This window comes from Pleurodeles waltl, chromosome 1_2 (assembly GCF_031143425.1).
Source record: "Pleurodeles waltl isolate 20211129_DDA chromosome 1_2, aPleWal1.hap1.20221129, whole genome shotgun sequence".
Taxonomy (NCBI): domain Eukaryota; kingdom Metazoa; phylum Chordata; class Amphibia; order Caudata; family Salamandridae; genus Pleurodeles; species Pleurodeles waltl.
The window spans coordinates 78,226,556-78,241,283 of record NC_090437.1 but is presented as its reverse complement, the minus strand read 5'-3'; positions in this window follow the sequence as shown (position 1 = coordinate 78,241,283).

The window sequence follows — 14,728 nt, the reverse complement described above, 5'->3', positions numbered from 1 at the left end:
TCATTATGAGATTGGCGGTCTTTTCTGAAGACCGCTGTGGTGACAGCCGCCAACAGACTGACATGGAGGTGGCAATCCACCCCCCCACATTATGACACTCAAACATAAAACCGACAGAAACCAGCCACAACAACAATTACGCCAGACCCAATGGAGGTGAAAAACTGTCAGACCCACCACCCTCCCCGCTATGCCATCAATACACCGCCCTCCAAATTAAGCACCACTAATCACCACAGCGAACACTCAACGGTGGTCATCCATTGGCAGTGCACACCGCCGCGGTAGAATTGGGCACTCAACACCAACAGAAGCCAACATTGGCCAGATTGAAAAACCCACACCTGACACATATACACACACACCATACACACCCAGCAACGGCATTATAAAACACACTCCCACACAACCCACAACACTTTGCCAGCAAAAAGACAATACAAGAACTGCACACACAAACCACAGCCACCCATTTACCTTTCATGCATCACACACCACACACCATACCCCAACACCTATCACACTCTGCACAACACACACCACATCCTGCACACAATAGGCATGTCCCCACAAAAGAATCCCAGTTTCACAGATGAGGAGTTGCGGATGATGGTGGAGGAACAGCTGTTCGGTACACAGGTCCAGCGGATATCCATTGCCAGGAAGATGGAGCTATGGCAGAGGATACTGGACAAGGTGAACTCCGTGGGAACATATCCTTGCATAAGGGACAACATTCACAAGAGGTGGAACGACCTACAGGGGAAGGTGCGTGCCGTGGCCTACAGGCACCAAGTTGCCATCATGAAGACTGGCGGTGGATCCCCACCTCCTCCCCAACAGTTGACAGCATGGGAGGAGAAAGTCTTAGCAATCCTGCATCCTCCTGAGGGCCTCACTGGAGTCACTGGAGGGCTGGACACTGGTAAGTCACCATTACTACCCTGCCACCACCGATACCTGCAAGGCATGTCACCCCCTCACCCTGAATCTTTTCACCCCACTCCATCCCATACAGTGTACCACCCCACTAACCACCCTCAATTGTATACCCCTGCATGCCCTACCCACTGCAAGCACACCCCTTCCAGCTGTGCATGCACACTCAACAGTAATGCATGGGCAGCATGTAGTACTACCAATCCCACAATCTACCAGCATAAGCTAACCAAAGCTGGGAGGACAACACCCAACCCATTGGGAAATCCAGAAATGCTGAATATGTGACAGAAAATGACAGTAACAAATCTTTCACATGTCCACAGGTACCCCAGCCAATGTCAGCGGCGAGCATGTGCCACGACAATCCAGTCCTCCACCAGAAGATGCTCTCAGTGATGACAGCAACTCTGGATGTCTCAATCTCGATGATCTCCCTGGACCATCTGGGACCACTGGTCAATCTGCTTCCACATCCCACACCCAGTCCACCACAGGCCCCCCCCATCTGACTCCAACACCACAGCAGCCACCAAACGTCCCTAAACCTCTGTCCCCAGGACATTTCGATCACTTGTGTGCCCACCTGTACAGGGACCCGAGTCGACACCACAGAGGCAATGTGATGAAGGCCCTGGTGTAAGTAGGAGAGGGCACACCATTTAGGGGACACAGGCACAGGGGACCAGGCCCAGTGGGAGGTTAGCTGTGCACCAGGGGTAGGTCCAACCCAGGGAACCGACTGCCCAGGAGGCACTCACACATGTCCTGGAGGCCTACCAACAATCCCAGGACAGGTTTGGCCAGGTGATTACCATCTTGCAGGAGAACCAGCAGCTGCAGGGGGTACACCACCATGACGTCATGCAGCAGTTGCAGGTCCTAAATGCCAACATGGCCTCCACTGCAGGGGTGCTGGGTGACGTGGCCAATACAATACATGAGTACACAGCACATCAGTGGGCCCTTCCACTAGCCAGTCTACTCACCAGCTAGCAACATCTGCTGCAGCTAGTCGACAGGAGGACTTGCCACCTCACTCACAGGCCACCAGCACCCCACCCCCTACAGAAGGTGAACCACCCCGCAAACATTCCCTGCGACCCAGACAGGCACCAGAGACTGCTGCCAAGACCTAAACCACCGCCAGGAAATGAGCCTCTCCTGAATGTCTCCCTTGTGTGCCACTGAGACACCTTGTTCACCTTGGACTGTCATTGCTCCTTTTCCTGTGGCCCCATGGATGCTGGACCTGTGCAACAGACCAACTGGGACACTACACTGAAGTTTATGTTCACCATCACCCTACTTTATTGCACTATCCCATCCTCTTTGTCACTTCAAAAAACACCCGTGAACACAACTGAAGTGTCTGTGCTTTATCATACAACAATGTGCAATGTCTTAAACTGCATTATCCTGTGCAAATGTCCTGTAATGTGTGAATCCATCCAACAAATGTGTGTAAGCAGTCTATAGTCATCACATCAGTACACAGTTGTGACCACACCAACATTTGCTAAAAGGGAAGCATAAGTGACAGTCAATTGAGAGGTAAAGGAAGTGCTTGGCACAACACAACAGCCACACAGCACTTAACTGTAATGGAGGTATGAACAGTAGTACACTCTTACCTGAGTGTCAGTGGAAGTACTGCTGTATCATATGTGTCCTGTTGTCCACATCCTCCTCCTCCTCACTATCTTCAGTGTCCTCTGCTGCCACAGGTGCATTGTCTCCCCCCTCCTCCTGCAGGTAGGGCACATAGCGTCTGAGGGCCAAATTGTGCAGCATGCAGCAAGCCACCAGATGCTCCCAGAGTTCCCTGACCATCCTGAAAACAAGATGGCAGAACTCAGGGACACTCTGGAGGAGCTCTGGGGCACCACCCCTGTGGTTTGATGGACAGAGGAGTGGTCACTCCCCTTTCCTTTGACCAGTTTCGTGCCAGAGCAGGGACTGGGGGTCCCTGAACCGGTGTAGACTGGATTATGCACCATCTGTCCCCTTCAAAACATTTCCAGAGGCTCTGGGTGGATACTCCCCCATGCCTGTAACGCCTATTTCCAAAGGGAAAGGGTGTAACACACCTCTCCTAAAGGAAATGCATTGTTCTGCCTTCCTGGGATTGAGCTGCTCAAGCCCTAGGAGGGCAGAAGCCTGTCTGTGAGGTGGCAGCTGCTGGGGCTGCAGTGGAAACCTCAGAAGGCTGGTATTGAAGTACTGGGGGGCCATGGTGGAGCCCCCCACAGTGCATGGGATTGCGCAACCAACACTGGAATCAGTACTGGGGTACCATTCCCAGTTGTTAGACACCTTACATAGCCAGATTCGGAGTTATCACTGAGAAGCTCTATATAGGTATTGACCTATATATAGTGCACACTGATTTTTATTATTAAACAAGCTTTATTCGGTCAACATGACCATTAAAGCATCCATAAAACAATTTAAGCTCATAGAAAATTCAAACATAGACAAAATTAAAAACATACAACTATTATAATAAAATATAAAACCTCCCACTTCATAGCTATAACATACTTATATACATCATATTTTTAAATAAATTATTTAAGAAAACAGGTTCGTATATGCCAAGCGGCCACAAGGAACTTGCTAACTGCAAGGATTACGAAATTAGAAGTATCACTTTTTAAAATCCTTAAAGCAGTACGACAATGGTTTAGACCCAAATTTCGGCAAGTTGTACGAATCCATTTAGACCGGAGAATGGAGTATGCAGGACAAAAAAGATGAAATGTTCAACAGATTCAATGCTGCCACAACAGGCAGGGCATAAATCAGAGGTTGAAGGTGATCCCCAACTGCTTGTTAGAGACAGCAACGGTAGACACTCAAAACTAAAACGAGCATACAAATCCTTCCCCAGCAAGTCAGGTATAAAATCTAAATAGGGTTCGTACTGAAGATACCACTTAAAATCAATAAATAAATTGGTCAACCGACCATATGATTTGCAACAAATAAGATAATTTCTTACATGGGACCAATAAGCTGCTTTTAGAATAGATTTATGATTTTTCACCAAACTTTGTGGGTTCTCCCAATAACTTCCCAACCCCAAAATGCGAAACCAATTTGACACATGTCTAAACCAAGGAATGGAAACTACATTCGATCTTTTTAATAAATCAAGGAGGGAGTCCTTATATATGACAAGTTCAGGGGTAGTCCAAATCCTTATCCAGAAAAGTAAGGGTTTCAAAGCTATAAGATCAGCAATGCGATTAAACCTGAGATCCAGAAACGCCGGAATCAGGGGTGTGCTACGAGGGCACGCAATGAAAGCCCTTGCAAAATTATGTCCGCCCACAGATAGTCTTTTATTGTTACAAACCCCCCACATCTCAGCACCATAAGCGGCCGCACCCTGCGCTTTTGCCCAATACATTTTGATAGCTGGAGATACAGCTCTAGATACAGAGCTTTTATAGAAATGCAGGATAGTGCCTGCCTTATGCTGGAGATCTCCCACACTTTTGCTGGTCTGGTCCTCCCAGTGTAGATTATTTGATATCCTCACACCCAAATAGTCTATTGATCTAACCTTACATGAGGGAATCCCGTCCAAAATGATGGTACATCTCCTACTTGGTCCTGGACTGAACACCATTAATTTGGTTTTTACTAACATTCAATTCCATAATCTACACAGAATGATTTGAACCTATCAACAAGAATCTGGAGGCCCACTGGGGTCTTAGAAATAAGAACAGAATCGTCAGCAAAAAGTAGGATAGGGATTTTCTGCGCATTCAGAGAGGGAGCATCATTCTGACAAGAGGACAACGTTTGTACCACCTCGTTAATAAATAAAGTAAATAGGGTAGGAGTCAAAACGAAACCCTGTAGAACCCCCCTCTGAATGGGAATATATTCTGTCTGCTCTCCCTGATTGCCCCATCTTACCTGAGCATATGTAGTTTCATGTAACCGTTGTAGAAGAAGGATTATATTGATGGGAGTACCCATTCTGTGTAATACTTCCCATAGTTTTTCTCTAGGGACCATATCGAAAGCAGATCGAAGGTCCACAAAAACAACGTATAGATGTTGCTTGGCAAGGACTACATATTTCCAATATAAGAGCATCAGCCTAAAAACCTGATCTATCGTACTGGTTTTTAGACGAAAGCCCGACTGTAGAGGGGATAACACCTGAGAATCTTGTACCCAACTTAGTAGCCTCTCCAAAAGCTGTTTGGCAAAAATGTTCTGTAAATTATCCATGAGGCTAATAGGTCTATAACTGACTGGGGAACTTACATCACCCTTTTTATAAATAGGAATTATTTCAGCCCCTTTCCAAGTACTCGAGATTTGACCCCCGCAGCAATTTTATTCGAAATCAGATTTATATACCAAGACCAAATTATTGGTTCTGATTTATATAAATCTTCCCGAATCTTATCCGGAACTGGCGCTTTACCAGATTTAAAAGAATTAATTGCTGCTGTAGTTTCCTCCAAGGTGAAGATAATTGGATCTTCGAAGGTACAAATATCCAATCCTGATATATCCAAAGGATAACTCATTCTAACGAACAATGGAGAAACTAGATCATGGGTTGGGAAATTACAAGGAATAACATAAAGTTTAGTAAAATAATCCACCCAGCTCTCGGGTTGAATGTGATTACTTATATTGCTTTTGCCTCCTCTTTGTCTTTTGAACAATAATTTCCAGAATGTCATATTATCATTAAGTTTAGTTGCATCTAACAAATTCTGCCAAATTGAGGCTTCCCAATTTTTCTTTGCTTGTATTATAATCTTCTTATAAGTACGTCTAACTGATTGAATCACCCCTTGAAGCCAGTTGTAATAGCTGTTTTTAATACAGACTTGGCCTTTGAGCAGTCCTTATTAAACCATTCATTGTTATTCGAATTAACATCAAAAAGCTTAATGCAGGTCTTTTTATAAAAAAACTCTGCAGTTTCTTCAACATGTCTTCATGGATACTAAAAATGGGAATGTTGTTGACTTCATACTCCTCATAGACTGCCATTACATCAACAAACAATTGGTAGATCCCATTTATCAAATAGGGGTTAGAAAATGCTTTTGTCCAACAGACCCGAGTGTAATTATTGTCCAGCAATGGAGTTGGAACCACAGTGCGATGAACATTCAGTGACCTCCTGAATACATCCCTGGGCAAGGTAAGGAGCAGAGGGTTGTGATCACTTTCGTAACGGGATTCCACCTTCATATCTATTAGAAAGGACCACAATCTAACGTCCACTAGGAAATAATCAATTACACTCGTGGGCATACCTCGTTTAAATGTAGGCACAGTGTTTAAGTCGGAAGGCGTACGACCATTACAGGCCCTAAGTACATATTTTAAACATAAGGATGCCAACTGAGATGCAACACAAGAGCGAATACATTGGCGGTTATTCGTTAGGTGTGGAATACCCCAAAGCTTATCTTCTTCATCCGTTAGCCCGCTGTTAAAACATGAGGGTTCAAAGGTACAATTCAAGTCACCTGCTATCACTAAGTTAGTCGAGGGGTGCAAAGTATCCAGAAATTCAGACAACTGCACTAAGGTCTGGGACTCAGATCCCTGAGGAACAGACCGAGCATAAACATTAATTAAAATCATCTTAAAATCGCGATTAAATGTAAGCTGTACTCCCATTAAATCAGGTGAATCTATTTTTAATCCCAAATGATCGCACTGCAATTTCTTATTTAACAACACCAAGAGACCTCCTTTAGCACGACCTAGACCCCTCTCTGGGGATTGAGCTAAAGTGCAATACGATAAAAACCCATCTATGTAAACTTGATCCTCAGCCCAAGTCTCGTGAAAGAGACAAATATCCTGATTATTAATGTAAGTAACCCACTCCGGGTCTCCCAACTTCCTGTCAAGTCCAGCTAAATTCCAGGACATTACAGATAACTCCGAACTGACTGCCTCAACTCCAGACCTGGGACAGTGGACCTCCCTTAAATAAATACATTTCCCCATTAAGTGCACCGAATTTAACCTCCTGTGGGACTACTGGATGTAGATCAACATTTAGTCATTCAGTTACTGGCAATGTATGAGGAGTTTTGACTACTGGAGCTGATACACATTCTTGTGTGGGGGATGACCCTTTAAGGGACGTAAGTGGACGGGTACAGGGTGGATGAGATGCAAGTTTAATACAAACCGCTCTCATATCCCTAAGATAACATGTACGTAGTTCAAAATCCATGAGTTTGTCCACCAATGACCTGTCTACAAAACAGATAGAAATGAAATCAAAATTTGATCCTAAATGACTACGGGGGTCCATTGTTTTGGAGGAAGCACCGCCAACAGGCTGGCGGTGCTTCCAGGGGGATTACGACCACGGTAGATTTAATCCTCCAGGGCAGCGCTGCCCAGGGGATTACGAGTCCCCCTCCCGCACGCCTTTTCATGGCGGTTTGAACCGCCATGAAAAGGCTGGCGGAAAGGGGAATCGCGGGCCCCTTGGGGCCTTTGCACTGCCCATGCCACTGGCATGCAGACAGTGAAAAGCGCGACGGGTGCAACTGCACCCGTCGCACAGCCGCAACACCGCCCGCTCCATTTGGTGCTGGCTCCCATGTTGCGGCCGAGATCCCCGCTGGGCCGGTGGGCGGAAACCAGGTTTCCGCCCGCCGGCCCAGCGGGGATCTCATAATAGACCCTGCGGGAGTGCGGCTGCATTGGCGGCCGCCTGGCGGTTCAACCTTGGCGGGCGGCCTCATCCACCCGCCAAGTTTGTAATGAGGGCCCATGTCTGCCCACCTTAAGAATATCAGCACGAATAACTTAAAGACAATTACGCCGGGCACGTAACCAAAGAATAACCTTATTAGTCAAAGACTCATGACTCTCCAATGAGCAAAACGGCAACTTGGGCACCTAGTGCTGCCATTACTTCTCAATCCTAGACCCCGATCTGTAATAGCTGGCCCATTAGCGCCATACTGAGATGTAACATCAGTAAAAAAATTGGAAGGCTTAATGGAAAAAACAGGGAAACTAACAGTCCCACCTAATACTTGGGTAACAACATCCCCCTGGGGCCATTAACAGAAACATTGGACTGAGCTTTGATGGGGTTTTGAATCCCCAAGGGATTCCTAGTATTAGAAGCTGTGTTTTGCTTGCGCCCTACACTTACAGGCACAGGCTGGAAGCCAAGCCTCTGCACAAGAAATAGATGGATTGTCTGAAGGGAGGGGCGTAGCCATCCCCAAAGAAGGGATACCAGCTTTCAACCTTGATTCAGACATAACAATACTCCCACCCCACTTTGCCTCCCCATCTGACATCAGGCACCTACACCCAAACTTTTGCACCAGTTTCTCCTTCACAGTTTCCATTAATAATAGCACCAGGCTCTTAACTTCGTCCACCTTCTGGAGAACGAGGGCCAGATCAATTCCCTTGACTGACAATAACAATCCATCAGTGTCAGGAGGTAAATTGGTCAAGGTATTGTCATCAGCGAGGGCCTCAGACAATGTGTGTAAAACACAGGCAGGGAGACCCCCTTCCTCCGCCAAAGGCCCGAACCAATTCGTACACAGTATGTTAGGAACCACCCTGACCACTGGGCTTAGCAGGGGAGGAAAAACCTCATCTCCCTTGGAGGGGCTACCACTCACACAAAGTGCAGCACCCAGAACACTACAAGATGCTGCAGTCAGTGAGGACGAAAAAATTTCCCTGGGAGCTAGAGATTCCACACTTATAGTGGGGTGCCCACGCTCACGAAGTCTCCTTCGCCCCAGGCACCTCAGGTCCTGCCCCAGTGAGCCGTGCTGCCCTCACTGAGGAGGCTGTTGACCTCCTGAGATCCAGCTCTATAGGGCAGTCTACCATAGTGAATGCATTCCAGGAGCTGGAATCCCAGATGCAGCAATGCAGTGCCTACCTGGAGGGCAAGTACGGTGGCTCGGCTGCCCTACAGACATTGTTTCAGGCTCTGGCCTCCTCATTGATGGCAGCCAGTGTCCCTGGTTCTTCCGCCCCCCAACTACCTGTTCCCAGTCACAAAGCCCTCTCCCCCCACCCATCCCACGCACACAATCAAACCAGCATGCACCCAAGACAACAGACAGGACTCGCACAGACAAGCACAGGCACCACGCTTCACTCCACAAGCATACACACGGCCAACACACAGAAGCACATACAACAGCCACTGCCTCCACTGTCTCTCCCTCCTTCCTCACAGCCACATCAACACTCACACCTGCAAGCACTGTATCTTCTTTCCCAGATCCTGCCACCTGTACAGCCTTGCCCACAGTCACCACAACAGCAGACACGCAGACTAGCACCCCATACACCACATGCGCAGCCACCACCATCACAACCTCAAGCAGCACACCCACCTCACTTGCAGACACCACCACAACATACATACACGTGTCCTGTTTGTCCTCTCCAAGCCTGTCTGACCCCCTCCAAAGACACATAAACGCTCCCACTCAGACACTCAACAGCCATCCACCTCACACATGCACACTGTATATGCACCTGCAACCCAATCCGGCACACCTCCTCCTCATACAAACACTCCCTCTGCCTCCACTCCCAAACCTCCTCCCATAACCCACCCCATTGGACCTAAGAAAAGTTTCCTTTCCCGCCTTGACCTCTTCCCTCCTTCTCCCCCCGTCCAGCCCCTAAGCGGAAGCTCCCTCTCCCACAGCCCAGTACCTCCAGTTCCCAGTCCACTCATGTCCCTCCCCCTACAGCTACACCTGCCACTAAGGGGCACAAGAGTGGCACTACGGCTCCCCGCTCAAAGCCAGCACCCTGCCCCCCAACAGAGCAAGGACCTGCCGCCTCCCAAACCCAAGTCCAAGGCCCCCCTCCCAAGAAAACACCTCCACCCCTCTCCACCCGCTTACATCCCCACCACCTGAGGTGCCTGCCTACCATCAGCATGATGCCCCTGCCCAGTGGAGTGACTTGGGCTGTCAGGAGTCAAGTTGGGCCTTGGACGTTGCCCTGTGGCTTATCAATGACATTGGACTGGCCAATAGTTATTTCTAGATATATATATATATATATATATATATATATATATATATATTTATTTTTGGGAGGGTTGCTGTTTAATGGGGTTGCTGTTCCCACCTAATTAAAGTGGTTGGACCAGATGATTTGTGACATGGCTCTTTCTTTGGTCCTGGGCTGTTTAATTGCTCTGTAGATAGTTCTCGGTGTGTGGTGTGTGTGTGTGTGTGTGGTGTGTGTTGCACGTCTGGGTGTGCCACTCTCTCCTTCCTCCCTTGTGTGCTAGGCAGCTGTACTCACCGTTGTCATTGACATTGCTGCTCCTGGACTGCCATTGCGTGGAACAGCATCGGAAAGACTTCCAGTTCGGGTTCCATGATGGCCACGGGCTCCTCTGTGTCCCTGGAGGTGGGTGTCTCCTTTATATGATTTGTTTCCCCCAGGCTTTCGGTGATGGTGGTCCTGATCAGAAATCCTGGCGGTCTGCTATTTCATAATATGGTGGTATTCCGCCAGACTGAAGATGGCTACCGCTGTGGTCAGTGGATGGACCGCACTGGCAGTTTGGATGGTACATTGACTGTCTATGGGAGGGATCACCGCCATGGTCATAATTTGGCGGTCTTCACTGACAGCCTGGCGACGGACCTACCGCCATCACCGGCGTGGCAGTTAGCTGACCGTCAATGTTATAATGACCACCAGGCACTTTGATCCCAACAAGGCTTGGTACCATGACTGCAAAACTAGAGGGAGCCAAACTGGAGACTCTAACTGTAAAAACAAAAAGAATGCCTCTAGTCAATCAGCAGTAAATGCAGTTGCCAATCTCTAGATGGGATCAGAGGTGTGGCCTGGCGATGTCAGTGACCCCACAGAGGCAACATTAGTCACTGAGGGTGGGGTAGAATTATCTTGTGCTGCCTAGCCAAGTAATATGCAAAAATACAGACAGCACTCTGGGGAGAAAGTAGAAGCACTGAGGGACACAGGAGCTAGTGTTAACATGGTAACTCAGCACTTGGTCCACTCAAATCAGTTCCTAGTAGGGAAGTCTTATCCTGTCACCAATGCTTACAATGAGATCAAGTTCCATCCTATGGCTATGGTAACCTTTGATTGGGGGGAATAGTAGAGCAAAAAGAAGTATTTGTGTCCTCATTCATCCCAGTAGATTGCCTGCTTAGAAATGACCTGGAGCATTCATTCCCCTTGGGCTGATGCAGAACACGAGACCCATGAAGCAATGCTAGGGATCCCTGAATGGACATGTGTCAAGACAAGGGCACAAAGCAAACTTCAGAGAGGAAAAGGAGAGCTGGATCCTGGAATAGTAGACCAGCCTCCCAAGAGAAAAAGCAAGAAGACTCGGAGACCAGCTTCAAAACAGATCCCAGATCAGGATCCCTCTTCCCAGGAAGAGGAGTCAACCTTCTTGGAGGGAACTGAGCCTGAAGATCTTGGGCTTTACCACCCAGAGCTCTTGGACCCAGGGGAACCCTCCAGGGAAGAACTGTGCCAGGGGCAGAGGACCTACCCCACTCTTGAAGGCCTGAGGCAGCAAGCTGTACAGGATGAGTTAGGAAATGTCAGTGGTACCCACAGGGTTTATTGGGAGGAGGGTCTTCTGTACACTGAGGCCAGAGACCTCAAACTAGGTACAACAAGGAAGATGGTAGAACCCCAACAGTTCAGACAATGTCTTCTCACTCTAGCCGATGACAGTTCCCTAGGCATCTGGGCCTAAATAAGACTTGGAATAGGTTAGTTAACCACTTTCATTGGCCAAGGATGTCCCAAAAAGTGAAGGGCTTTTGCAAGTCCTGCACTACTTGCCAAGCCAATGGCAAAGAAGGTAAACACTTAAAGGCCCTCTTAATGCCACTACCTCTTGTTGGGGTACCCCGTGAAAGGGTAGGGGTCGACATTGTTGGCCCTCTTGCCCCTCAAACAGTTTCAGGGAACAGATACATACTGGTGGTAGAGGATCATGCCACTAGATACCCTGAGGCTATACCCCTTAGGACCATTACTGCTCCTGAAGTTGCAAAAGCCCCCCCTGGGATTTTCACCAGGGTAGAGTTCCCCTAAGGAGGTAGTATCAGACAGGGGTTCAAACTTCATGTCTGCATACTTAAAACACATAAGGAAGGAATGTGGGGTGACTTATAAGTTCACCACCCCATACCATCCCCAAAGAAATGGGCTGGTTGAAATATTTACCTAGACTCTAAAAGGCATAATTGGAGGACTCCCTGAAAAGCTCAGAAGGAGATGGGATGTCCCGCTTCCTTGCATGCTGTTTGCCTACAGTTAAGTGCCACAAATGGGTGTAGGTTTATCTCCATTTGAACATTTGTTTGGGCACCCTGTTAGGAGATCATTAAGTCTTGTTAGGGAAGGCTAGGAGAAGCCTTGCAAAAAGCTCAAGCAAGTTATTGTGGACTATGTGCTTGGCCTATGTCTAAGAATGCCTGAGTACAAGAAAAAGCCACCAAAAATCTTCAGGCTAGCCAGGAGCTGCGAAAGTTCTGGTTTGACCAGAAAGCTCCTATGGTGAAGTACCAACCAGAGCAGAAAGTTTGGGTGCTGGAGCTTGTTGCTGCAGGGGCCCTCCATGACAAATGGTCTGGGCCCTATCCCATACTTGAAAGAAAAGGGGAGGTCACTAATCTAGTTAACCCAGGCAGTTGCAAACACCCAAAGAGAATTATAAATATCATTCACCTAAAACCCTTCTATGACAGAGCTCATTTGACCATGCTCATTTTTACAGATGAGGGACAGGAAGATGAGAGTGAGCCTCTCTCTGATCTCTCTAACAGCCCACAAGATGGTTCTGTGGATGGAGTGGTCTTATCAGACATCCTCGCACAGCAACAGCAAACTGATTGCAGGCAAGTCCTCAACCAGTATGCTGAATTATTCTCTCTGACCCCTGGAAAGACAAAATGGTGTACCCATGATGTAGGCACTGATGGCAGCTTGCCTGTCAAGAACAAGATTTATAGACAATCAGACCATGTCAGATAGAGTATCTAAGCAGAAGTTACAAATATGCTGGATTTGGGTGTCATTTAACCCTCTGAGAGCCCCTGCGCTAGTCCAGTAGTTTTAGTCTGCAAACCTTACCCCAAAGGAGAGAAAAGGGAAATGTTTTTTTTCTGTGGATTACAGGGACCTCAACTCTGTGACAAAAACTGATGCACACCCAATTACAAGAACTGATGAGCTCATAGACAGACTAGGGGCAGCCATATAACTGAGTATCTTTGATCTGACACCTGGGTACTGGCAGAGGGGTCAGCATTCTCTACTCCTGGTGAGCATTATCAGTTCACTGTTAAGACCTTTGGAGTAAAGACTGCACCTGCCACCTTTCAGAGTTTGGTGAACCAAGTCCTTGCTGGAATGGAATCTTTTAGTGCATCTTATTTGGATGACATAGCTGTCTATAGTTCCACCTGGCACATTCACTTGATCCACTTAGAGAAGGTCCCTGAGGCTCTGCAGAAGGCAGGCCTCACTGATAAGGCCAGTAAGTGCCAGATAGGGTAGGGGAAAGTTGTTTACTTGGGCCACCTGGTTGGTGGAGGCCAAGTCCAACCCCTCCGATCCAAAATCCAGACCATTTTGGCTTGGGAAGCTCCCACAACCCAGACACAGGTAAGGGCATTCCTTGGCTTGACTGGGTACTATAGGACATTTGTGAAGGATTATGGCACCATAGGTGCCTCCCTCACAGAAATAACCTCCAAGAAAATGCCCAAAAAGGTTAACTGGACAGTGAGTTGTCAAAGGGCCTTTGACACTCTGAAGAATGATATGTGCTCTGCTCCAGCCCTACAAGCACCAGACTACCCCAGGCAATTCATAGTCCAAACAGATGATTCTGAAATAGGGATAGGAGTGGTCCTTTCCCAGAAACATGATGATGGACATGACCAGATAGTTGCTTTTATAAGCAAGAAACTACTCCCTAGGGGAAACAATTGTAGTGCCATAGAGAGGGAAGTCTTTCCTGTGGTTCGAACCCTGAAGACTCTGAGGCCATACCTGTTTGGCTCTCACTTCATAGTTCAGACTGACCACATGCCTCTCAGATGGCTACAACAGATGAAAGGAGAAAACCCCAAACTGCTTAAGTGGGCCATTTCCATACAGGGAGTGGACTTTCAAGTGGAACACAGACCTGGGACTGCCAATGCAGATAGCCTATCCAGGTTCTTCCACTTAGGAGATGAAGACTCACTAGAGAAAGGGTAGTCTCATCTTCTTTCAGTTGGGGGATGGAAGAGTAGTGTGAGGAGAGGCCTCTTTTTGAAATGGCGAGCCTCCACTTTTTGCCTGATGTATGATGTAGCCTAGAAATTGTAGTGCCTAGGACCCCTGCTAATCAGGTTCCCTGGATCAGAGCTCTTTCCCTAAAACTGTTATGATGCCTTGGCACACTTTAGCTACCACTGTAAGACCTTAGTAAATGATACTTAGGTAGCCAAGGAATTGGTTACTAAGGGTTGGCCCCTGAGGGCAGCAGCACTGATTGTGCCACCCTCTAGGGCCATGCATTCCAGTACACCCTGTACTGCAATTGCACTTGCAACTACTCTGGCATGGTTGCTAACTGTTCCTTTCCAGCCTGCCACCACCAAACATCCAATCTACAACTTTGGTGGAGAGATCTGTCTCTCTGGATTATAGAACAATGCCCTTCCTGGGTGGAGGTGCTAACACCCCTCCCTCATGAATGTGCACTATC